Source organism: Apodemus sylvaticus, chromosome 5, assembly GCF_947179515.1.
Source record: "Apodemus sylvaticus chromosome 5, mApoSyl1.1, whole genome shotgun sequence".
NCBI lineage: Eukaryota > Metazoa > Chordata > Mammalia > Rodentia > Muridae > Apodemus > Apodemus sylvaticus.
Window position 1 is genome coordinate 126090110 of NC_067476.1, and position 27581 is coordinate 126117690.

The window sequence follows — 27581 nt, forward strand, 5'->3', positions numbered from 1 at the left end:
CTATGTTTGTTGAGGGTCATTTTTTCTAGTACAATTATATATATATTTTATTGTAGAAGAATTTATGGTGAAGTATATTTGGATTTGATGTGTTAGAATAAATATTGGGGATGTGAATCTTTGATACATGATTGCACTGCAAATCCATAAAGAATAAACTGTGTTTTGTAGTAATTTATACCACATACATATCTAAGAGAACAGATAGAGAGTCCATTGAACAGAACTACTTACCATTAGATATTCTGTGGAGAATTAAGGTCTAAACACTAGAATACTATATAACTGTTAAAATATACCAGATGGTTAATACATTATTCTTCTAAAAGGCTGACCATTGGGCTGCAGAGATGGTTCAGCAGTTAAGAGCACTGGCTGCTCTTCCAAAGGTCCTGAGTTCAATTCTAAAAGGCTGACCATCATGGGTAGAAACAAAAAGTTTTATATATATATATATATATATATATATATATATATATATATATATATATGTGTGTGTGTGTGTGTGTGTGTGTGTGTGTGTGTGTGTATACATATATATATATATATGTATATATATGTATATATGTATATATATATATCACTACATATATACATATGACTATATGTATATATACACATAATTACAGTAAGAGAGAGCTGCTGGGGTGGCACAGGAGTTATAAGGGCCTGCTGGACAAGTCTGATGACCTGATCTCTTAATTCCATGGTAGAAGGAGTGAACCAGCTCCTGAAGATTATCCTTTGCCCTCCACACACACCTTATAAAAAGGCTAGATATTTGTCTAATATGAGATATGTTTTTACCCTTAACCCCCAGATGGAAAATTATTAGGGAGAAGGGGTTAATTCTGTTACATTTACATATGAATGGTTTGTTTAACTTTTTCTGAGTTTTCTGTGTTTTAAAAATATATGGTAATATTAACTAGGTATGGTGTTATGAAGCTGTAATGTCAGAATTTGGGAGGTTGAGGCAGGAGGATCATGAGTTTGAGGTCATTCTCAGCTACATAGGCAGTTGTAGTCCTGGACTGGGCTAAGTAGTGAGATCCCATCTCAAACCAACAAGAGCACACATTTACAAAAGAAAGCGAATAAATCTTCAACTCTCACAGTGAAAACAAAATTGGGATTACTTAGTCCCCATGCCCTTAAGTTTCAGCTACTATTAAAGACTTAAGCGAATTCAAAAGAAAAAGTATAACTAAGCTGGAGCCTTGAGTCATATTTTTATCATGAGAAATATTTATCTGTCACTTGAATTTGACCATTAGTGTTGGTTTCCTGGAAGGAAAAAAAAATGCATCCCCCTCTTTCCAATTGCAGGCAAGAATGTTGACTGGAGATATATACTTAAGGGACTAGATAAAGGACGGTGCCTCAGTGTTGACATCTAATTGCTACAGAGCTCAGAGGATAGAAAAATGAGAATGTCTACAAGGAATTTCTCTCTCCTTTTTCTACCTCCTGACTTTACGTCAACTGAAATGGAACAATTTGCTCATTTTCTTTCTTAACTATACCAGGGAGATGTTTTAATAAGTCCTTGCTGGCAAGCTCCTGGTACCGCCAATATATTTTCCCCATCAGTCAATTTTGTCTCCATTGTCTGTAGAACTGTTGTTATGTCTTTTGAGAAATGGAAAAAGTCGTCTTACGGTAAGTAATAAAAAAAATAATCCTGGATAACAAATGCCTGGGAAAGCAGGAGTGAGCAAGATGTAATGTACTAATGAGTCAGGACCATCATCATGTTTCCAAAGACAAGTAGTGGCAGATGCCTTGTCACAGCCCTTCCATTCTCTTCTTTCTACATTGTGCTTTCTAGCTCCTGACTTTCAAGCCACGAGAGTTGATGAGAGGACTAGAGTAGTGTCTTCTGTTGGTTGGGTCCCTTGGAAAGGACACATACTCGAAGGTATCAGCAGGGAGCTTAATGAGTGAAATAGGGAGAAAGCCAACCCAAGGTTCTGACCTGTTCTGGATTCAGAGTGGATATATGTAAGTGGGAATCTGAGGTGTTTATCTTTTCTGTTAATCACATTTCATTTGTTGTGGTAAAGTGTCTGTGAGAAACAATTTTAGGCCTTTCAGTTTCAGAGCTTAGAGTTTGTTACTCAGGTGAGGGCATGGTAGGACTGAGCAGTTCATCTCATGGTGTCTAGGAAGCAGACAAAGAGGATTGCTATTCAACAGACCTCATCCAGCCCTGTACCATTGTGTAATGCTATCCATTTTCAGGGTATGTCTTCCCCCTCTTAGTTAATTGGCTCATAGACACATTGAGATGTGCTTGTAATCTCCATCTCATCAAGTTGCTGCTTAAGATTAACCATTAGTTCCTCCTACTCTTACTTCTCACCAGTGGAGGACATCTTTAGGACTGCGTTAGTCCTGTGAGTAGGCTGAGCATGCCACACAACTCTTTAGAGGATCCTAGATAATGGTAACTATCTGCCAAGGGAGTATAGATGAGGTGGATTTCTCTGGTTCCACAAGCTGAATTACTTCATTTTTCCCACCGATGCTGGAATAGAGGTTAGGGAAAGTAGAGAAAAGATATGAGGCGACAGAAAAAGCATGGGAAGGGGACAAAGAAAGGAAGGAGGTATCCATGTAAGTCTCTCTCTCTCTTTCTCTCTCTCTTTCTCTCTCTCTCTCTCTCTCTCTCTCTCTCTCTCTTTCTCTCTCTCTCTCTCTCTCTCTTTCAGTGTGTGTGTGTTCCCATAGTTCCCTATGGTAAATGATGCTAGCAAAATGTCCACAACAAATCAAGTGTAAGCTGGGCAGTGGTGGTGCACGCCTGTAATCCCAGCACTTGGGAGGCAGAGGCAGGTGGATCTCTGAGTTCGAGGCCAGCCTGGTCTACAGGGTGAGTTCCAGGACAGCCAGGGCTACACAGAGAAACTCTGTCTCGAAAAAACTAATGCAAAAACAAAAACAACAACAACAACAACAAAAAACCCAAATCAAGTGTACGGTCAACCCTTGCTTATTTGCATGACAAGAACATATGTAGAGCTGACAAGGAAGAGGCAAGGAGAGTGGCATGAGAACAACTGCTCCCTGTTAATAAGAATTAGGCCTCACATTGGTTGCTTCATGAAGACAAACTGTAAACCTGTATGCAGTTCTCCCCTGTGTTTAGAGTACAGCATCAAGGCTCAGAACCTGTGTCAAAAGTAACTTTCAAACTCCACATCCTGTTTTTCCAGAATATATTACATAATTCAGGATCAGCAATAGTAATTAAAACCTTAAAAACTAAACTTGGAGTAAAGCTAGACATTGGCTGAATACGCTGGACTTTGGATTTGACACAGATATCATCAGGCAAACTTGGCCTGATCTGTTGGGTTGATGTCAACTAATTATCCACCAAAGACCAAAAATGCTTTTCATGGAGTAAGAGCTCATTTAAACATTCCGTGGTGTCCATATATTGTGACCTGTACCCCAAATTTCCCTACATAGACTCTAACTCTATAAGGACTGGACACTGATCATACCTGATAATGCTATCTCTAATGTGGAGGATAATGTTCTCAATAGGGAATATACTCCATTAGCACCAATTGGTGACTGCACTGAACTGGTAACTGTACTACTTTTGGAGGTACCTATAAGGATTCCCTTTGGAAACTCTTAATAGCAATTCATGACATAGGTCAGGTTCTCTAGAAGTAGAATCTACAAAATAAGAAATAACTATCCAGAAATAAGTATATGAGAATAAGACAACAAAATATGACGAGAAAAGCTGAACTAGGAGGTGATTTCATCTGGAAGTTATTAGCTAGATCTTGTTGAAGACTCCATAGCTTAAATTGCAGGAGATTGGGCTAGATTAAGGAACAAGGTCGGCTTTGAGTAGCTCATGCTATATCAATGTCTCGACTTCAGTAAATGGGGAACTTCATGTGTGATGGGCTTATACATGATCAGAGGCAATTTCTTAAAGATGTGGCATGGCATTGGGTTTTGGGGTTGCATATGCTTAAGAGGAATCATCATCTGGAAAGGGTCTAAGGAGTATCTTCTTCAATTTAAAAGTAAGTTATTTCAAATGGGGTTAGGGAACAATGTCCTATATGAATATAAGAGGGGTAGCTAACCCTGAGGTCATGCTGACTACAAATTACAAAGTTAGCAAGAGCAAGCAAACTTGTGCAGAAGCTAGACAAACAAGATAAACAGACTATACACACTGATAATGATTTCTACATGAATATGTAGAACAGGGGAAGGCTATTTGGTCTTTACCTTTGTTCTCACCAAGAACCTGAACTTTGTGGACTTATTCTTCTGTAACTTCAACAGATCCTGGGGTGAGGTGATGATTCAGGCCTCCATAGAACTTTGAAGAGGTTTGTTGGGCTGACAACTTTATGAAGGATTCTTTGCAGACAGCTCATGTGGTCTAATTCTGCTCATGTCAAAGTGATCCAAGGATATGGGGAGCCTGCACAGAGTGCTTTATCTCCCGGGAAGACAGCCAGTATTTCCTTGTCATGCTGAGTGATGATGTGCTAGCTTTATTGTTCCAAGGACCTGATACAAGGAAGAGGTGATTTCCCTTAGAAACAGCCATGTATCTGATCCCTATACCCAACCTAATACACTAAGCTAGACTCCTGCTTAGCTTGCTTTTTTTTCTACTTAGTTTTAGCTATTAAGTGGAAAGAGCCTCACCTCACTGAATATTCAAACATCAACAAATATTTGTCAAACGAATGAGTATTGAGTTATTAAGTTCTCTGCTCCAAAGCTTACCTGTGTTGATCTGTTTGTACAGCTATAATAGAGCAGCTAAGACTGGACAACTTACACAGAATAGAAATGTAGTTAACATGATTTTTGGAGACTGGGAACTCCAAGATCAGGGGGTTATATTGTAGCTGTCCAGCAGCCATGGATGAACAGGGTACCTGAATGGGAGAATAGAAATGAAAAAGGACAGGGGGGTGGGGGTAGGATGAAGCCAAGACAAAGGTTTCTGATCAAGGCTCAAAGTTTAGTAGTCAGTACTGTGCTGATACAGGGAAAGCCCACAGACCCCATCCTTTGTTTCAGCTGGATTGAGTTGCAAAGCAAACTCAGCAGGTAGTCTACTCCTGTAGGAAACTGACTCTATCTGGGTTGTTAAGGTCTATTTAGCCTGCTCAAGGCTGGGGGAAGGGCACACTATATCCATCAGCTGACAGCAATCTACTGAACTATAGCATGGCACATCATAACATTGGTGGAAGAGCAGAAGACAGGAGGGTCCAAACTCATCTTTAATAAATGTCTCATTCTTCCCATAATAGTCTGTGATAACTGCATTTACCTAGTCACAAAGTCAGAGCCCTTATGACCTAATCACTCCTTTAAGGTCTCACCTCTCAACACTGTTACCCTACAGACTGAGTTTCTTACACATTGGGAGATGTGTCTCTGGGAGATTCTGACACACTTGAGAGACACAGTCAAACCATAGCACCACCCACCTGTACTCTGTTGTCTATTCTCTGTTTTTCCAGGTAGGTTCCTGTCAATAAGAGAACAGCCCAAGGGGAATTATAGATCTAGAAGTGGGTAGAGGAGTGAGGAGAGACCTTATCACCCCTGTTTGTTGCCATACTACTGTGCAGAGTACCAGAAGTAGCATTTTAATAGTGCCACCAAATAAAGGGGCTTTTAGCCTCCTCCTCCTCCTTTTTCTCCTCCTCGTCCTGCTCCTCCTGTTTCTCCTCCTCTTACTCTTCCTCCTCTTCTCCTTTCTCATTGTCTCAGAAGAGCCAGCACCAGCTAGATGAACCGTCTTTCTCACAGGTTTGCATCCTAAGTCTGCTGGTCTCATCCTAGTTTCCAGGTTCTATCAGAACTCCAATTTCCTCTTGCTGTCTTAACAGGCATTAGGATAGGCCCTCCTTTTTAGGGTCCCTGCTTTTAGAACTTTCTTTTTGCTTCCCTCCAGCATCTATGTAATTCTGCTCTCTTTGTTAAGTGGCCTTGTTTTCTCTCGCTGGTCACTGGTTCGGACATCATCAGAGATAATGAGCACATTGAACAATTATCCAACATTTATATATCTCAAACATGTTGAAATAAACATGCAGTCTTCCCTTAGTATCCATGGAACTTGATTCCCAACCCCTTTTTGGATGTCTACATCCATGGATTCAGAGGTCACTTATGTTACATGACATAGAATTTGATTATAACATTCATCCCCCCTTGTAATCCCAGCACTCTCGGAGGCAGAGGCAGGCAGATTTCTGAGTTCCAGGCCAGCCTGGTCTACAGAGTGAGTTCCAGGACAGCCAGGGCTATACAGAGAAACCCTGTCTTGAAAAAACCAAATCCAAGCCGGGCGTGGTGGCACACGCCTGTAATCCCAGCACTTGGGAGGCAGAGGCAGGCAGATTTCTGAGTTCAAGGCCAGCCTGGTCTACTGAGTGAGTTCCAGGACAGCCAGGGCTACACAGAGAAACCCTGTCTCGAAAAAACAAAACAAAACAAAACAAAACAAAACAAAACAAAAACAAAAAAAAATCATCCTCTCATGTACTCAAAATAATTCTAGGTTAATTTTAATGCTTCACATAATGAAATATTATATAAATAGTTGTCATGCTATACTGCTCAAATTCTTTACATGGTCAGATGCATGTGTTTCTTCTTAAAGCTGGCTGAAGCATCTTGGAGGACAGACTGGAAACTGTTGTCAGCCAGCTTGCCTTTGAAGTCTGGCTTTGTGTGTGCATGTGTGCATGTGTGTGCATATGCATGTGTGTGCGTGTGTTTTCGAGACAAGATTTCTCTGTATAGCCATGGATGTCCTGATACTCACTCTGTAGACCAGGCTGGCCTTGAACTCAGAAATCTGCCTGTGTCTGCTCTGCCTCCCAAGTGCTGAAGTCTAACTTATTGCTTATGCTGGATCAAAACTTTTAATCTGCATACAAGAAAATTCACTTCTTTGTACATGGTTCTATGAGTTTAGATGAACATAACTATGTGACCTTTACCATCAAGACTTAGAATACTGTCATTACCCTGCCCAAACTCCATAATGTCCCACAGTAGTCAATTTTCTTCCTTCCCTGCATCTCGATGACCCCTTATCATTCTCTATTCTTATAATTAGCACTTTGAATCTTCCATCTTTTTTCTTTAGGATCCTTCAGGTGAGAAGCTTTTCATTTTCCATTTTTAATCCACATTCCATTGCATGTAGAGTAGCTTTTCTATTCACCAAATGAGAGACTTCTGAGTTGCTTATGTTAGGCACCTATGAACTAAGTAGGTATAAACATTCATGTAATGCTTGTACGTGGTAATTCATTTTTGTTTTTCTTAGATAATTGCCTAGAATGGGAAGTCTGTATCAGGTTGTAACTAGTATTTAACTTTATACTAAATGGTAAAGCTGTTCCACAGGGCTGACACTTCATGCATTCTTTCCTGCACTGTGTAATACCTTCCATTGCTCCTCATCCATCTCTGCATTTGGCATCATTAGTGTCTTTGTGTTGTGCAGTCGTTACAAAAGGTTATTTAGTGATTTGGTACCTCTGGGTGATTATGGGGTTTAGAATTTGTAAAGACGTTAATGGCTATCCACATGGAAAAGATTGTTATACAAATGAAATGAATTAATATATGTCGAGTACCTCTGTGTTTGCTGCCATTGCTGTCATCTTTCTGAGGCCTGCCACCTTTCTGAGCTACTTGATGCTCACATTTGAGGGGAGGCAAAGCAGAGACGTCAGCCCACGTGCTCCGGGCTGAAAACCCCAGAACCTACTTTCGATCTTCAGTCTCCTCAAACCATTGCACCGCAGTTATTTTTAAACGCTGTTTCATATATAATGCAATGCCCGTTCTGACTGTACCAAAGACCAATTTTAAAGACAGCATTTGAACTTCAGTGATTAAAGGAAGCTTTGAATTGTTATCGAATAGACTCCCGTCTCCATCAAACAATATGCTTTTAATAGGAACACAGCTTGTGATTTATACTATCTGGCTTTGATCTGCAGTGCGAGCTGCATTGTCAACATTAAGATGAAATTACCCTGCAATCACAAACGTACAGCTCAAACTCCAGAGCCACACAAGAATCTCTCATTTATCCTGCGCTGAGCATCTCAAGTGCAAACATACATCCCCTCCGCCCTCTAGTGGCACATTTAGAAAACTGCAAGTAACACTTGAGGCCCACTTGCTATTGAAATCCAGGGAAACAAATAATTTACACAGGAGTTGGGGGAGACATAATATTTGCTTACTATTGATTGAATGTAAAAGATTTTGCATTTTATTTAAATAAAGTGATACTGTTGCCAAAGTAACAGACTGGAACTCAGCCGTAGGATTTCTGTGAATTTCCCTTTTTTGGCACTTCATTATTTATTAAAAGAAAGAAAGAAAGAAACAAACAAAAGTCCTGGCAGTGATGAATTTTGGCTCCAGATGGCCTCTTGGGAGCATGAAGTTCCGCTCCTCTCCTCTCTTGCTCTTTACATGTTTGGAAGTTGTGGGGATGGAGCTTACTGCGTGCAGCAGGTGAAGAGTCCTCCTGAACTCGATCTGCTCCTCACCGAGTGGTCTCACTTGGACAGAGGGTCTTTACAGCTGAAATTGTTGAGGCCATACTGGACGAGGTGATGCCATCATAGCGAGTGATGCCATTAATGATGAGTCCTGGACACATGAGCGGAAGGCAGGGAAGCAGTCTGTGACAACGGAGGCAGACTGGGGTGACACCTTTACAGGTCCATGAATGTCACGCAAAGGGCTGCTCTTCACACTCAGTGTCTGGAATATACTCTCACTCTCCAGAATGAACCAGCTCAGATAAAGCCCTTACATTTAGCCTTCCAGCTTCTTGAATTGTGAAAGGAATGACTTTTGCTGTTTCGAACTTTAGCTTCATGGTTATTTGTTCCAGTAACCTAGGAGTGAGCATCCTTACTCCAATGCATAAGAACAATGGCTGTTCATGATTCTAATTGTTTCATTTACGTTTATCCACAGTCCCCATAACAGCACTGAGATAGTTACTATTACCGTGCCCATTTTACAGATGAATAAACTGTTCCAGAAAACTTAAGTCACCCACTTAAAGGAGTGATTGGCACTTGTCTCTTAGGTATGTTTGTCATGTATTCTAAGATACCATTTATTTTAGGGTTTTATTACTATGGAGAGATACCACGACCAAGGCAACTCTTAAAAACATTTAATTTGGGCTGGCTTACACTTTCGGAGGTTTAGTTCATTATCATCATGGTAGGAAGCATGACAGCAACCATACAGACATAGTGTTGGAGAAAGAGCTAAGAGTTCTGTCTTGATCCACAGGCGGCAGAAGGGATTATGTACCACACTGTGCATGGTCTGAGCATAGAAGACTTCAAAGCTCAGCCCCACAGTGACACACATCCTCCAACAAAACCACACCTACTCCAACAAGGCCACACTTCTTAATAGTGATACTCCCTATGGGCCAAGCACTCAAACACCTGAGTCTATAGGGGTCATACCTATTCAAACCACCACACCATCCAAGGTTGTTTTATGTTTTCTCTGTTTCACCTCTAGTTTTAATTCTGTATCATGAATAAATGTCACATATGTAAGCTACATAGGTCTTTTTTTTCGGGATATTCTTTTTTTAATTTTATTCGATATATTTTTTATTTACATTTCAAATGATTTCTCCTTTTCTGGTCCCCCACTCCCCGAAAGTCACTTAAGTGAACAACATCATTTTTTTTATATAACTATAGTACATGTGACAACCCCCAGAGCACTTGACATATTCCTTTCCTGGTGGCATGCTTTGAAGATGCTTAATACAAAAATGCTGGATGAAGCAATGTAGGTTCTTTGTAAGTCATTCAGCAAGTACACGGCAATGTCAGGTGAAAATTTCTCACACCACCCTTTGTCCTACACAAAGAGGCGATCTTTGCCAATGGATTATCCTTTGAGCTGAGTATCCTTTGAGCTGTTTTCTATGTGATATATGCATTTATGTACATGCATAAACGGGTAGGTGCACACAAGAACAGACTCATACAAACACATTTTCTAGTGTGCCATAATTTTATAAATGTCTTCCTGGAGCTTGCTATTTATTTAACCTAATAAAAAGTCCTGCCATCTTTTATTTTCCGTTTATCTAGATATACTAGGCAACAGCAGTACTTTGACTGCTATCAATAATTTCTACTTTAGTGTGAAATACATTTCCAAATGAAGACAACTTTGAGTGGGAAGAGAAGGTGAAGGCTGTTGCTGTAGATCATGGTTAGTCCACCTGTCTTCCATGTACAAGAACTCGCATTTGATTCCAAATGGTCGGAGGATGTAGCCCATATTCCCACAGGCTTTCTCCACCCAATTTCTCTCATTTACAGTCTCATTTTTAGAGGTACCAAGGGAAAGGCCTATATTTGCCAAGCTCCATTGCATCTTGGCATGGGGGTAAGGTGCACTGTGTTTGGAAGGCAGCAGGAGACAGATTCATATCCTCACCCATCAGCTCCTTGGTTGGGGCAGGTTGGTGCCTGCCTATAGCTGTGGCTACAGAGAAATCCATTTATCAAGTACCAAGGCTAAAGTGATGTATTCCCAGAGTTAATGTGGTGGTGGCTTACTGACCTCAGATCACAACAGAACCTTTGTGGTGTGATAGCTCACAGAAGGGTCAACTGGGTCCTTTCTAGGGCAGAGGAAGTGGCTGCTTTGGGAGACTCATTCTGAGGTCTTCCTGGGAGCCTAGCTACTTTCCCCTCAATGATTTTGTAAGCACTTAAGTCCCTGTGGTAAACATGTGACTTCTCACATCAGCAGTGGCATCACAATTGAATAAAGAAGCCCAGGGAAGGACAGAGAAGGACAAAAAATAGAAGGTTCTACACTGGAGCACCGCTACTGAATTATTCACGTACATTAATGGAAATGAATCATTTCAATTCATTAATCGATAATGAAATGAATAATAAGCAACAGAGGGTGACCTAAAACATTTCTATTTGGATTTTAATATTGAATCTGAACTTCTAATTTAATGTGATGGTTAATGCCCCAGGAGTTCATATTAATGCTGAGAAATCGCAAAGCCACTGTGAGAATGGGTGACAGCCCCTCTTTCAGGCCTCCTCACTGATTTCTTTCTGTATAAGGGTGATCACATTCATCCCTCACTCTAAGCTTTTGAGGCTGTAGAGACATTGCCAGCAAACATGAAGCCTCGGTTTGGGCATGAATAAGACCAATGATTAGTGTGATGGTTAAACGTAATTGTCGACTTGATTGGCTTGAGAAATGTCTAGCAGATAAATGAAGCACACCTTGTGTGTGTGTGTGTGTGTGTGAGAGAGAGAGAGAGAGAGAGAGAGAGAGAGAGAGAGAGAGAGAGAGAGAGAGAGAGAGAGAGAGAGAGTCAGTCAGTCAGTCAGACAGACAGACAGACAGACACACAGAGAGACAGAGAGTATATGTGTTCATGTACGTGTGAATGCATATAGAGGCCAGAAGCTCAACCTCAGGTATCTGTTTTTCTTTCTTTGTTTTATTTTTTATTTATTTATTTTGTTTTGAGGTGGCATTACTCACTTGGTCTGTTACTTGCTCATTAAGTATGGCTGCTGGCCAGTGATCCCCAGGGATACATCTGTCTCTGCCCTCCCAGGGCTGGGACTGTAAGTGAGCTTCACCATGCCCCAATTTTTTTATGTGAGTTCTGGAGATTGAACTTCCAAAGGAAGAACTTTATGAATGAACCATCCACCCAACTCCCCTTGTCTTTCCATTTAAACACAACATTAAAGAAAAGCCTATATAATGTGATAGAGGTAAGGTTTTGACAATTTCACCCAAACCTAGATATATTTGGGAAGGATATTAATTGAGGAAATGTCTCTATAAGATTGGCCCATAGACAAGTCTACGGGTATTGCTTTGATCAATGATCGGCATAGGAGGGCCCAGCTCACTGTGGTGTTACCAGTGCTAGTCAGGTAGCCCTGGATGGTATTAAGAAAACAGGATAAGCAAGCTATGAGAAAAAGCCAGGAAGCAGCACTCTCCCATGGCCTCTCAATCAGCTCCTACTCCAGGTTCCTGCCCTGTTTGAGTTCATGTCCTGACTTCAATCAACAACGGAGTACGACTTGAGAGTTGAAAGCTGAAATAAACCTGTTTTATTCTCAAGTTGGTTAGTCATGGCCTTCTATTACAGCAAGAGAAATCCTAACAAAAACAGGGTGGAATCTCACAGGAGCCACCCCAGGACAAAGGCCTGGTCCCTCACCACAGCTAGGACACAGAGACAGATCTAGTTCTTGAGATAGAATAATACTTTGTGGTTATTGTTGATGTTGGCCCACGAACTCCCCCACAGACTCTGGCAAACTTTCTTAGCTATGTATTGCAATCCAAAAATTTTCCCATCCAATCTATATTCCTTTTTTCTCCACATGAATGAAACTTGAGAGTCCATCTAAACAGGTCTCCTATTTCTATTTTTACATACTCCCCTTTAAATCTCTTACATGTCATATCCTATTTTTCTTGGCATTCCCCCAACTCATCTACTTTTCTTCTTTTCCTGTCTTCTTTCTTCTTCCTTGACACTTCCTCTGATTACCCAAAATACCCCAAGCACACACAAAGCTTTCCCTGGGGCTTTTCTTTCATGTCGTATTTGAGAAGCAAGCCCCAGATGAGCAATGCTAGAATTAACTATACTTCCATTAATACACTTTTTGTATTTTCAGTTTATAGAAAGTGAAACTACTAGCATCCCAGTTTCCCAGGTTATGGTTTTATGGATCCTCCCATAGCATCAGTTGCATATATATATATATATATATATATATATATATATATATATATATATGTGTGTGTGTGTGTGTGTGTGTGTGTGTGTGTGTGTGTGTGTGCATATATATGTATGTATATGATGTATATGTGTATGTATATGATGTATATGTATATGCATACACATATGTATATGTCTCACCCACTGCCATCTTCTCATTTGAATTCAGTATTAAAAATTATTGCAGTGGACTTGCTAACTAACCTCTACATTATAATAGTTTAAACAATGATAAACCATCATCAATATTTGCCTTATATGAAACTCTCATTTTGGAGCAGAGATGGTCCACCTATGTAGACTCTTTTTTAATCTTAGAAGAACATTTATTTCGTTTTATTTTTATTATTTTTTTACATCCCAACCACAATTTTCCCTGCCTCCTCCCCCCTTAGTCCCTCCCCTGCATGGCCTCTCTGCCCCCAACCCCATTCCTCCTCTGTTTCTCTTCAGAAAAGGACAGGTCTCCCATGGATATTATCGAGTTACAATACTCCCTTCATATTAGGCTCATCCCTTCATATTAAAGAAAGCCAGTGTGAGGAAAAAGGTTCCAAACTAGGCAAAAGAGTCAGTGATAGCACCTGCCCACATGAGTCCCACATGAAGACCAAGCTACACAACTGTAACATATATGCAGAGTTATGTTATATGTTATGTTATATGTTAACCATATATGGACCTAGGTTCATCCCATGCATGTTTTGTGGTTGGTGGTTCAGTTTCTGTGGGCTCCTATGAGCCCAGGTTAGTTGATTCTGTGAGTTTTGCGGTGTCTTTGACTCCTCTGGCTCCTACAAGCCTTCCTTCCTCTCTTCTGCACAACTCCCCGAGGTCTGCTCAATATTTGGCTTTGGGTCTCTGCATCTGTTTCCAGGGTTGCTGGATGAAGTCTCCCTGATGACAACTGGGCTAGGCACCAATCTATGAGTATAGCAGAATATCTTTAGGAATTATTTCACTGACTTAGTTTTTCACCAGTTGTCACCTACACAGACTCTTAAGTATTAGAATGGTAAAGAATTCTCCCAGGAATCTCATGATTCTTTCTTCCTTCTGAACATTTACAGAACCCTGACCTAACTACATACATTCCATCTCAGTGCTTCAAGTAGTGCTTTAGCTTAATCACAATATGTCATTTTCTAGTGACATGTTTTTGAGCTTTAATATTATACGGTTTGATGCTTAAAATTACAAGTGCTTAAATGAACTGAAACACAGTTGTCACAGAAGCACACAGTGATGTAAATAAAGAAATCGGAAAGTCAGGCCAGGTGGTTACAACACTAGCCATCTGGGAAGCTGGGACAAGAGCATTGCAGATTCATATCAACATGGGTTACAGAAGTTCAAGGCCAGGCTGAGCAACTGACTGAAAATCTATCTCAGAATGAAAAAATCAAAAGGAAAGGCTTAAGTCAGTGATAGAATTTAATCTTTAGCAGTTTCTCCTCTCAAATATGAACTGAAATTTATGAAAAATATGAATATCAGTATATTACCTTATCTTAAACTGATACATTTTAGAACTATTAATGCTTTAAAACACTTATTGTCCCACTTTAGAAAAATAAGTAGAATTTTTCCCCCTTAGGCAAGAGTTAAACATGCGCTTGTACTGCTGTGAGCACAGAACAAGTTTTACCACAACTGGGTTTTTATGCCACCAGTTTCTAAGTGGTTACAACCTTAAGACCCATAAATACCCCGTTAGGAGTGACAGGGCAGTGTATATGTGTGCACATATATGCTCATATGCATGTATTTGCTGATGTGTGAAGAGGTGTGTGGGCTAGAGAAATAAAGTACCATCATTGTGCTTGATACATTCACCACCTTTAGATAACTATTCTAGCTCTGAATCCTTGACTGGGACCTCATTGGGCATTCCATGTTGGGTTTTACCTCCTGAAAGAAGCCCGTTATTACAGCAGGAACAGACTGAGTTAGGAGCTAAAAGGTGAATGATTGACATTTTGTCCTCCAATGTCAGGAGCTGGAAGAGGCCATAGAGTGAAGGTTACACCTTTATCCTCTGTTTAAATGTTTGCAAATATAAGTATGTTGTTTCATAAAGGCACTGCATACACAGTATTAAACAGTAATCCCAACAGCATTTTCTAAAACCCCTGGGATGGTTGAGCATAGAGTCCTTATTTTTACTAATATGGAAACTGCGGAGCTGTGGGAGTTTGTTGGGGATAAAATATTCTGCGCTATACTTTTTGCCTCAGTACTCAAAGCTTGCGAACCCAACAGAAAAGTAGTAAGTGAGAGCATGCAACTTTTATTGATATTTTCACATATATGAGCCTCACAGTAAAGAAGTGAAACCCCAAAGAAGCCATTCAACTTGGAAGTTCACATACCATTTTAACAAAGAAAAATAAACTACGGAGAGCCAAACAAAGAAAAGAGATGTAGCTTGGGCTGTGTAGGCTTCTAGGGTCGAGAAATATTGTGAGAGTGACTAGGAACCTATGGAGAAGATCAGAGAAGACAAGTGTCTTAGTTAGCTCAGTGTGCACAGATTCATCTTGGTGAGAATGCTCATTCTGGGGAGAAAAGGGGAGTCTTCACTGACTTAGGAGCACCTGTCTCAAAGAAGCATGTGCTTTGTGTATTGGTAGATGAGGGGAAGACAAGGAGCTTTTCCTCTAACTGGGTTCTCAATTGCTGTCCACTCAAATTAACCTTATACCAAAGTGACAGATTTGAAATTGGTACATTTTGACAAGAACCTAGGAAGATTCAAAATGAGCTAATTATTTAATAGGCAGGCACAGAGGATATCAAAGTCAGACCTTATAATTAAGGAGAAAAGGGAAATCTCACTTACCTTTGAGAGCATTAGAAACCAAGCATGCAGTAGATATATTAGGAGTATATTTCATTGTGTAAATCATGGTTAACCAAATGTCATGGTTAAAAGTGAAGGTTTTATGAATTTTAGGGGGGAAATAAGAGTTGAGATTAGTTAAGAAATTTGTCCACAGTAATCTACATAGAGAGAATAACTGAATTTGGGGCTAGATACATTCATTATTCGACTCAAAACGACTAAACAGTGAATGGCTGATCTCTCTTAAGGAATATTTCTGAGTATGGGCACTCAGAGCAATTCATTAGTGGCCCCATTAAGGAGCAGATCTCATACCTTTTCAGCTCCCTAGACTTGAGCAAATCTCCAGGTTAATCCCTCTGTGATTCCCTAGTTGCATGCATTATTTGCAAATAAGTAATTGTTCATTGAAAAGAAGGAGCCTCTTCCCCCACGTGTTAATAACTTAACTTATTTCCTTAGTCAGTAAGAAACCTTCCTGGAAGGGTCCCTTCAAATTCCTCCCATGAATTATCACGGATGTTGTCAACATTCTAATCCTTACTCCTCTTTTGGTCTGGAAAAGGGGAGTCTTCTGCCTTGTATACATGGTCTTACAAATGCTAAATGCTGAAAAGAACCAAAACAATATATCTGAGATCCAGTAGCTAGAGACTTGTGATTTATCAAATGTAAGGTTATTCCCCAAATCTTGTGATAAGCTCAGCAAAAGCAACTGGAAATAAAATGTTTCTTCACATGCTAAGTCTGAGCCGCTTCTTATATTCTTACAGGCCAAAGACTGGGCTAGCCTGTCCATCAGGAAAATATCAATCTAATATTTAAGATAAATTATATTGTTGGAGTAGGAGATTCATGAGGATGATAACAGAAATTATGAATGAGAGGGTAGATGTTCTTTACAATCCACCTCTCTGAAGAAAGGCCGCCTTCTCTGACCCAGTTTCATCACAAGAAGGAGATCTACAGCACAGTCTATCTGCCATAGAAAGGATGGATGATCACAAAAGACAATCCATCTTGCTTTACCGTGGTACTATGCGTTTCTGAAATCTAAAAGTGGTTCTTTGATGATTATTTTGGCCTCCCAACTATGTTTATCATGGAGAAGCCCTGCCATGGGTAGAGGGCCCTATAACTTTGAACACTAAAAAGATACTTTTTCTACATCTGATTTATGGACTGGCCTCATTCTCACAGATAGACTAGTCTTGATGGGTTAAGTAAGTTTGGGTTTTTTTTTTTTTCCTCATCTGTAATCAGAACTGGAAAATGGGTTAATATTATCCTGCATGTTCTCAGATGAGAGTTGAACCACAAATTCATGTTATTCACAGCAAGGTCAGATGCCTTGGGCCCTGTCTGGGCCAGCATCCTGATAACCTATGAACTTAACTCTCCTTCCCATATTGTTTGGCCATCATTGCATCCTTGGCCAGGACTTTGTGAGTTGATATATGTCAAAACAGAGAAAGCTACTACTCATGGGCTAGTTCTAACTTTTCTCCTGCTATACCCTCTCTCTAATCCCACTGTCCAGGCTGCAGACTGGCCATTCCCCAGCCTTCCCCTGGGCTGTGTAGACACAAAGATTGATGAATGCACTGGGCTGAAGGGAGATCCATAGAGCTCTGGCTTCCTGGAGGACATCAATTTGGCTCCCCTTTCCCCTTTGGTGGTAATTGAATGTCAGGATAACAGATGGAGGGTGGGGAGAAGGAATCACAGCCTCACTTTCAGCAAGTTGGGGAAAGGGTGTGTAGAAGATGGAAGGGTTAAATGTCAAGAGTTCAATACTTAAAATTCAAGGCAGTCAAGTATTTGTTTTTCTAACCATTCTGGGGAGAATTGGCCAGTGATGAAAACACATCTTCATTTCTCAACTCTGACTATGCAAGTCTCTCTTAATAGAACTTGGCAGAAGCTCATCCAAGCAAAGACCTCCAAGACCAGCAGTGGAGAACCAGAAAGAATAATGAAGCAGTTGTTAGAATAACCGCTTAGTCATTCGTTCACCATTACACATCTAAGAATTTCAACTATTCCCTAATCACCTAAATATTTGTCCTACATAATTATAATGGACTTTAGTTAATTTTACCTGCACATATCTCTCTTCTCAGAAAGGGCCTTTCTTTCTTTCTTTCTTTCTTTCTTTCTTTCTTTCTTTCTTTCTTTCTTTCTTTCTTTCTTTCTTTCTCTCTCTCTTTCTCTCTCTCTCTCTCCCTCCCTCCCCCCCTCTCTCTTTCTTTCTAGGAAAGTACTTCTGCCCACATTTTGGTGTTTCAGGTAAATCAGGTCTAATGCATCTCTGTCTTTAACTACAGTAAGTCTTAATCTTGAGATCAGAGTTGCTATGGATATCCAAAGGAGTCGTGCATATGGGCCCCATGACAACCGTAAGCTCATCATTCTGCTGTCTCTTTTAGATCATTTAGATAAAAGAAACCCCTTTCCTATTGTTACATATAAAAAGCTGAAAGCCTGAAAAGATACTGGGCAGTCTGAGAATTATGTCATTGTAAAGGAAAGAGAAATTTGTCATGAAGAGATAGGAAGAGGGGTCATGGTATGAATTCAGCCATCCAGACATCTGACTTTTCTGTCATGTGAGCTAATATATTACCTTTTCAAAGTCTATTTGAGCTGGAGAGTGTTCAGTGGATAGAGAAACACAATGAAGTTAATTTATATCAGCCTCCAATCTTATCCTAGCAAATCTATGATGCATCTTCTATATTATTCTAGTCAAATCTAGGTCAGTAAAATTCTCTGTCGTTGTATATGAGGACACTTTTCTGCTACACTGCCCAAAGAATAGCTGCTGATCTTTGTGTTGGAGATTTAGTTATATTTGAATTTCTTGTAAAAATAAAGGAAAAAATTGTGCCAAGAATTCATATGTACCCTTTATGCATCTTCTCCAAATATGAATATCGTGATGTACCATTCAAATGAAGAGTTAGTGTAAGCAAATTCCTGTTGGCACAACATAGAAGAATAGCTTCAAATCTTATTCAAGCATCTCCATCTTGTACTAATGTTCTGTTCCTGGTTCGGGTTCCAATTCAGGGTCCCATATTGCATTTTAGGTCTATCTTAATCCAAAATCACACACCAATCTTTAAGTTGTGTGGCCTTGACTGCATTCTTGAGGACTGACTAGCAATGCTTCAAAAATTTCCTTCATTCTGGAATATTTCTCATGATTAAGTTTCAGGTTGTACATTGTTCAGAATAATGACACACAAGTGATACAGTGTCAGCAAGTATATGATATGCCAGCAGATATTTCTGTGAAAGATCAGATGTATTAGGATTCAGATGTTACACATGGTCTCTGTTATTATTTGCATTTGCTGCTACATGTACTTGTTAAAAGTCAAAATGAACTTGAAGCACTTGGGCTGAGGGATGCATTTGATCCACGGGCCAAAGGACCTCGGTTGCAGAGGAAAATTTTGAAAGCATGGCAGTAAATGGTCTGCCTCTGCTTCAACCTCCTTCACACAGCTTTTCTTCCTGCTTTGCTCAGTAAAGGCTTCAGTCCCAACCTAGCACAATGACAGAACCAACAGGACGCACAGATTTGTGAACGTGTGTGAATGGCATACAATACATGTAAGAATGTATTTGGCAGATTTGGTTCACATGATTAGAGACACTGATAAATCTAAAACCTGCAGAGGCCTGGGGAAGAACTGACACAGCAGCTGAGCTGAGTCTGTCTCCTGGCTGAAGAGCCTCTTCTTAGTATATGATCAGTTTTTCAGCTGATCTCAGGATGAAGGTAATCTGCTTTACTCAAATTGCTTTGATTTAAATATTAATTTTATCTACCCTCACAGAAAGATGTAGACTAATGCTTGACTGAATGTCTGGGGACCACAGCCTAGCTAAGCTGACACATACATATAACCTTCCTAAATCCTCACTGAAGCCTACAGGGTCCCTCCTAGTTACGTTTCCAACCTTCCTTTCCTGTCACTACTGATGGTAGTGCTTGATCCAGACCAATAGGACTCCATCAAAATGACCTAATGGGCTTTATAGACAATTTGGACCAAGGCTAAGAATTTGCTATTCTAACAATTTTCCATATACTCTCATACTGACCTGGGATTTGTACCTTTAAAACAACCGTTGTACAAATGCTGGCCCTTCTCAACAGATACAACATTCTCATAGCCTCTGGCCTTCATAGGGCATTCCATCTTTCAAGAAGAATCCTTCCCTTGACATCTGCACATGGCTGAGTGTTGGGAAAAGCTTAATGACATAAGCCCTCTGGGGGAAAAAGTTCTAATTCATGACATTTGCTAGTTTCCAGGGTGCTGCTCTCTCTAATTTCCAGCCACTATGAACACATATTGGCTGACATCCCTGAAAATGAGCTTGGAAAGTGATGTACCCTACCCCCATGTAAGCTCTTGTGACCTAGCTGCATGTACCATGGTCAGAGTGACATCTTTATGTCTCAGCTCTATGGGATTTTTAAGGGGCTTCTGACCACCCCAAAAAGTCATACAACTGATCTCCAGCCATTTTTCTTATCTCCAGATATGCTGATTTCTATTTTAAGGTCTCATTGTCTTACTTAAGTACTGAGTAGTAATTTCTAAGAAAGTAGGGCTCCTTTCGTCTCAGTCCATGTAGTGTCTTTGATTTTTTACATAAATACTTCATTTAGAATAGATCATCAATAACTATTTGACAAATGTCTCAATAAGAGTTTATGTATTTGTTCATTGGCTTAGAATAATTGACTGACGCTTCCATCAGGGCAACGACTTTGTATAGTTTTGTTCACTGTATGTTCTTCATACTAATATGAAAAAGCAATTTTGCATCAATTTGTGAACACAATTTTAAAATATATTTAGAAAAATTTCCCAAAAAAGACTGGAAATTGTAATAGGATTGCAAAAGAGCTATGTACCTACATGCAAATAAAGGGACAATTCTTGGCTCACCAGTGAAGAACAGAGATAAGGAACTTGGGTCAGCATTCCTATTTAAAGAATTCCATCAGACAATGGGAAGCAACAAGCTCAGGTTGAATCTCTTTGACTAGGAGTTTGTTCTAGAAAGAACCCAAACGGGATCATTGGCATAAAGGGTATGGTTACTGCTATAAGCTGCTTATAGTCACACTCAGTGTTTACAGTTGAGAGACTTACAACCTTCATACAAGTTATGAGCTCACAGGGTTGATGGGACTAAACTCTCCAAGAATTGCACCTATTAGACTTAGAGGTAAATGTATCCTGAAGCCCAAGGTTGGTTAGGGATCCGAGGCACCAAGAACCTGTACTTCCACCCTTTTCCAAGTTGATTTGTCCGTTGGTGTCCCCCAAAACACAAAATTGCTTAGGGAAGCTGGAGGGCGTCGACTCAAGAAATATGGGCAACTCATCTGCATATCTTTTAATGACCTTCTAGAATGACAGCCAGGTCACCAATGCTTTGCTGTTTGCAAATGATAGAGATCTTATTTCTAGGGACAGCAGGATTGATGTGGCAGCCGCAATGCCATTAGACCTGGAAGATGCTCCATTCTCATTACTGTCTCCTGGCAACGCAGCACCAGATGCTGCTATGAATATTAACGATCCTCATTCATGTAACCTTTATTTCCTCCCTCCACTTTGTGGAGGCAGCAGCCAGGGACTGCTGCTATCTGCTCCTACTGTCTCCATCTCAACAAATCTTTTCTTTGCTTCTCTGTTTGCAAAAAGAAATATTAATGAGATTCTTATCTAAGGAGAGGGTTTCCAGCTTTTTCTATGGAGATGCTCACTTTCCAAGCTATGTCCCGTTTTCAAAGAAAGATAACAGCTCTCAGTTCTGCTGGGGCGCATCTGCAATGCTTTCATTGACTTTATCTGCTGTTTGGTATATGTGATTTGTCTATTATCTTTGCTTCTTCTTGTGTGGGGTTTGGAAATAAACATGATATTGAGCAAAAGGGAAAACCTAATATTACTAAAATCTCAGCAGGCTTCATATTCCTTATCAGTCCCCAGCAATCTTAGAGATAGAGCAATACATGTGAAAATGGGTTGCTCTAGATGGACGTGTAGCTTTTTGGTCTCCCACGCTAACACAAAGGCTAGGGAAAAAAGAAAAGCCTTTAAGCTGTCATGACTGGTTACTTTTAATTATTCTTTTGGTTGCTGGCCATAGGTTGTTTGTGAGGGTAACTCAGTATACTATAAATAGTAGAATATTTCTGTTTTCCTTCCCTGTCCTGCCTTCTCAGTGTTTAGAGATGCTCCAAAGGTCTCACTGACTTCCAGCTTTGTTGTCTGCATATAATGGGTCTTGGGCAAGATGGAAACCTTGTGGGGCCTCAATTATTTTTTTGTCTGTAAAATAGAGACAAAACCTCTTGCTTTCTGCTTATCAGCCTGGTATATAGTGGTCCTTGAAGAAGCCCAACCACCTACCATGAGAATATTTAAACACAAATTTTCTTCTTTAAAACTTTTTATTGGTTCTTTGAGAATTTTACATCATGCACCCCAATCCCACTCATCCTCCACTTCCCTTGTACTTGCCCTCCACCCCTGCAACATCCCCCCCAACAGAGAAAAAAGTCTCATTGTGCAAGCTGTTGATGTGTCACAGTTTGTTCCACAGTATACCTTTTTATCCACAATTCTCTGCTTGCAAATGTTCGTTGCAGTGAGTCATTGGTCTGGTTCAAGGCCTCTGGTTTATGGAACCTACTGGGACTCCTTAGCCTTCTGTCATGCAGTTACTGTACTTTTGGGTCTGTGGGACAAGTTCCTTCATTCACTCCACTAGTTCCAAGGCCAGCTCTCCTGTGCTGCCCAGGTGAGCTGCAGGGCCTGCTCTCCTGTGTGCTATAGCAGGTGAGGGTGAGGGACAGCTCTCCCACTCTGATGACCTCAGAGCCAGTTCTCCTGTTGGTCATGGGTGCAAGGATTGAGGGAGGGCATTTTTCCCCTTGCGCATGTCACCTCATGGCAGACAAGTGGCATGGCCAACTCTCCCCGGCTCACACGCTCCAGGCCAGCTTGCCCACACATTGCCAACAGCATCAGCTCTGCTGTGCTGACTGTGTGTACAGGGCCTGCTCTCCTGATTTTGAGGGGCAGGGCCTATTCTCCTGATCTCTTGACCCCAGAGCCTGGTCACCCACCTGCCACAGGTAGTGAGGAGAATACTCCAGATGCCTAGGGGCTGGGTAAGCTCTCTTGCTCTCCTGCTTCTAGGGCCACATCTCCCATTATGTCCAAGTGAAGGCTGGGTTCAGTTTTACAAGCCCACAGATATCAATATGTCCCCAAGCAGCATTAGAGACATCTGCCTGGCCTTTGGTGGTAGCAGGCTGCCACTGCTGCAGGGCCAGGGACCCAAACATGGCCCTCCAATAGCAGCACAGACCAGGACCCCGCCGTGGTCCCAGGTGGCATCACTGACTACTCACATCAGGCTATTCCTCACTACGCTTGAGTCTCCAGTTCTGCTTCTCTTTGTTGTGCCCACATCCTTCTGTTCCTTTTCCATCTCTCCACCACTTACTTGCTCCTCTTAGTTGCACCTGGGGTCTCTGAGTGTCTGGGGTTGTTGCAAGGGTGGTCTCGGGAGTGCTTTGCTCCCAAGATCTTTGATGTGTTGGACTGACGGCCATGGTGCCAGTCAGGTGGTCATCTCAAGCATGATTCTCATTCTGTCCACCTGAGTCACCCTTGTGAGAGCTGTCTGTCTCTGGCTCACTCTCCCTTGGGGTCTGCAGTCCTAGGCCCCCTCGCCCAACTTACTCTCCACCCTGGGACTGGTGGTCATCTTAAGCTTACTTTTTTTTCAGGGAAGGTTAGGCTCCTAATTATTCAGCCGTTTATAATAGGTCAGAACACTGAGTATAGCAGAGCCTCTCTCCTCTCTGCCACCTCCTGATGCACATGTGACAAATCAGACACACCTGTAATAACTCTAGGGCAGGGTAAACATATTTTTCTAAGGGAGAACTTTTTTCAATTTAAATAGAATCAATGCTAGATCTCTCTCTCTCTCTCTCTCTCTCTCTCTCTCTCTCTCTCTCTCTCTCTCTCTCTCTCTCTCTCTCTCTCTCTCTCTCTCTCTCTCTCTCTCTCTCTCTCTCTCTCTCTCTCTCTCTCTCTCTCTCTCTCTCTCTCTTTCATACACTTTAAAGCACCTCCAAGCTGAGGAAATAATTTTACAATCAACTCAGCTTTCTTCTGATAGTGAGAGTTTCTAGACTGATGTTGCTGGCCCCTACTGGTGAATTTGCAGGTGTACTAGGACCAGTTCCTAAATCAACACAGAGATAGGAGCTTCTGCAGATGCTGGGTTTGATCGTTTCCAACATGCTATCTGGTTCATTTTGAGCCTTCTGAGGTTGACTTTGCCCTTCAATGAAGCAAGTTACTTTACAGTTACTTATTGAGTCCCAAATCTCAATTGCTATAGGATATTTTTAAAATAAGTTTTATGGACTCTAAAGCTTTAGGAAATTCACACATTCTTACTTAAAAGAACAGCTTATCAATCTGTCTCATGATGATTTCAAAATAATATCTAGTCCACAGATTTATATGGGCCAGCACTGATTGCTTTAGGAAAGGATTTTCCAATAGAAATATAATGCCAGTCATAGAAGTAGTATTAAATTTTATAGTAGGTGCCTTTAAATGTAGTTTTAAAAAAACTAAAGGAGTTAATTTAAATATAATTAGCCTATTCTAAACTCATTCAATTTTAATGTTTAATCAACAAAATATTATTGAGCTAATTTGTATTCTTTTTATTTTTGGCACCAAATCTTCAAAATGTGGTATGAAATTTACATGTCCCAATCCTGACTCACATTTGTGGTTTTCAGTGGCCATACGGGCCTGAAGGCTGCTTTGTTGAAAAGCACAGGTCTCCAGACTCAGGTTACCAGACCATAGAGTGTAGACACTGACCTTTTGCTACAGTATATATTCAGGAAGATTATGGGCTGTAGTCACACTCATACCTATAGGTTTAGTTCTTAAGAGACTGAGATAGGAAGATTGATACAGAAAGATTGAGCTGGCCTAGATGGTAAGTTCCAGGGTATCCTGGGCTTCAGAATGAAACCATGTAGTAAAAAACAAAAACCCAAACTAAAAAACAAAAATAAAACCCCAAAAATGAGATCATGTGTGAAAGTTTCATGTCGTCCCAAGACCATTCAGGAATCTTAGAATTCTTTTGTACTTTTAACTTAGTAACTTAGTTTATTTAGATATAAAAGCACTAAGGTTCATAAAACTTAATATTTGAAAGGCTGCAGGTTTAAATTTGTTTTATAGTTATTTATTTTAATAAATTAAAAGCATGTATTGAAACAGGCTCTCATGTAGAACAGGCTAACCTCAAACTCATGTAACTAAGGATCACCTTGACTTCTAATTCTCCTGCTTTCATCTCCTAAATTCTGGGATTACAAGTATGTGCCAGCCAAATAAACTTTTTTAAAAATCTAACTTAATTAATTAATGTTGAATCACTTTGTTGATGTTGGGAATCAAAGCCTTTGCTTCTTTCATGCAAGGCAAGTGTACTACCATAGAGATACTCTTCCAGCTATGACTGAATTATGTTTTTAAATGCATAACTCAGTTATACCACTTCAGCATGTGAGGAGATCTAATGGGGGCAGACAGGTGTTCCATGACCTGGAAAATTCCTCACCATGAGAATAAAGACCTTCTACTCACCTCAACTGTGAACAAAGTTCCTGTATCTTATACCCAAGTTGACATGTTTCAGTGAGCATGGTGGGGGTGTTACAAATAGTGAAAAATTTCCAGGGATGTTTAAATGACTTAGTTTCAAAACTCCAAACATCAAACATGTTTGAAGGCTAAGTTTCATTTCAATGCACCAGCTATCTTTGTCTTTATTTAAAAATATGATGCGTCATCTCTGAGAGAAAAATAGCCCTTGCCCATGACACAATGCTTGGTCAGTAGAGCATGGCTATATTTCAGCCCCAACATAACTTTTCATTGGGTTTCCTTGCAGTCAATCTGTACACGGCCACCACAGCTACTGTCTGCTCATCTTTGTTTTCAAGACACAAATGGCCCACTTTGAATGAGGATCAAATTAGGATCATAGACTACTTTGGACATGGTCCATTGGCACATTTGCCTTGAAAAAGTAGCCAAATGGAGCACTTACCTTTTAAGGAAGTTGGAAAAAGGAAAGAGAAGGCTCTTTAGTGTTATTTAAAAACAATAGAACACAATTCCTGACTTGTGCAGCTTTGCAAAAAGACACTTCATTTTATTAATATCTTTTGCCCTTTCCTCAGAGCAATTGAATATATCACATGTCACAAGTCCAAATTACATTTATTCCCAATAATTTAAAACTGGAATTTTAGCCAAGAGAAGCCAGAAAGAAAGAGATGATTTCTTGCCATGGTCTAAGTGAGTTGCACAATCCCAAGTGGGATCACAGACCTAGAGGCAGGGAGAGTACACACATTTGCCCAGCAGGTGTAGAAGTAGCTCTGAAATTATAAATAGTACATCTTCTTTGTCTTTGATTAGGGACTAAACACTTCGTATAGATTTGTGAAAACACATGAAATATGCATCCCCACATACTGAGCAGTTAGCACATGGACACTCAATAAATAGATGATAAAAATATATACAAATAGTATTGAGATTTATTCACATAAAGAGGATTCTGAAAGTCTAATTGTCCTTGCTGATGAAGAGACAATCATTTGGCCTCATTATTCTAATTTAAACACAGGGGAAACACATTTCTTAGTTTCAGGAACAATTTTAGAGCACTTCCTGAATTACATGGCTGTTTTTAACAAAAGTGAGAGGTCAGGAAATCTGTTTTCTTATGCCATTTCAAGAATAGTGAACCCTGCCTTTCTTCTTCCCTGTTGTGTTCTCAAACAATATTTTTTAGTTCACCATAATTTAACTGAATGGTTAGCTCCTTCCATTCTCATTTTCCTTGTCATAACAAGGGTCATAATCTGGGCTCATCCAGAGAAATCAGAAGAGACAAGTTGCTTTTTCATCTAACTTTGCTCTCAAGAATTCAAAGTTGCTCTAATTTTAGCTTTGGTATGTGGAAAACTCCACCAGTGGCCTGCATAGTTCCTACTGTACTTGTCTGTCTTCTCCCAGTGAGTATTCTTACAGGGTCACTGTGTTGTATCCCGATGGTTGGATGGAGACATAAACTTACAGTTTAACATGCCTGGCAGTCAGTAGCTGTCCCACCTAGATGCAATGACCTTATGTACTTAACTAATGTCTCCCTCTCATTCATCACCCACTGACTTCCAGTGGTGGTAAACTGTAAGTTTTATATCTTGCACATTTTTATATCTTCAGACAGAGTGATTTTTATAATTATACCTTAAATATCTCCTGGAACACTCTCACACAAAAACATTCCAGGTGTTCAGCAGGAATTAAAATTGAATTATAACTTTATTTGCAAAATTTGGTAACCTCACGCTAAAGGGCTTGCTTATACCCAGTGTGGCTCAAGTGGGCTACTAATACTAGCGCCTACCTGGGCATACTTTCTGCTTCATTTCATCAGCCTCCTATTGATGCTTCCTGGATTTCTTCCTACCTCACTCAGGCCTGTGGTCCTAGGAACGCAACCTAAGCAGAGTCTTTGTGATCTGTAGAGGAATGCTAAAGAGAAACCGTCATGCTGAAGAATAATCAGGAGATAAGTAAGAAATGTTATTCATCTACTGGCTGTGGTCTACACAGATGAGTGTGAGGTAGAGATGTGGACAAAGCCCCAATATCAACTGACACCCTAAACAATGTGCCCTTGCAT

General features: G+C 40.3%; 1 non-coding gene across 1 annotated transcript; it reads right to left on the bottom strand.

Annotated features, from left to right (window-relative positions):
• Positions 1-23567: 23567 nt before the first annotated feature.
• On the bottom strand, positions 23568-23700 carry LOC127686557 (small nucleolar RNA SNORA17). Its single transcript, XR_007978172.1, has one exon. It is a non-coding gene; the product is annotated as a small nucleolar RNA SNORA17 (small nucleolar RNA).
• Positions 23701-27581: the final 3881 nt, after the last annotated feature.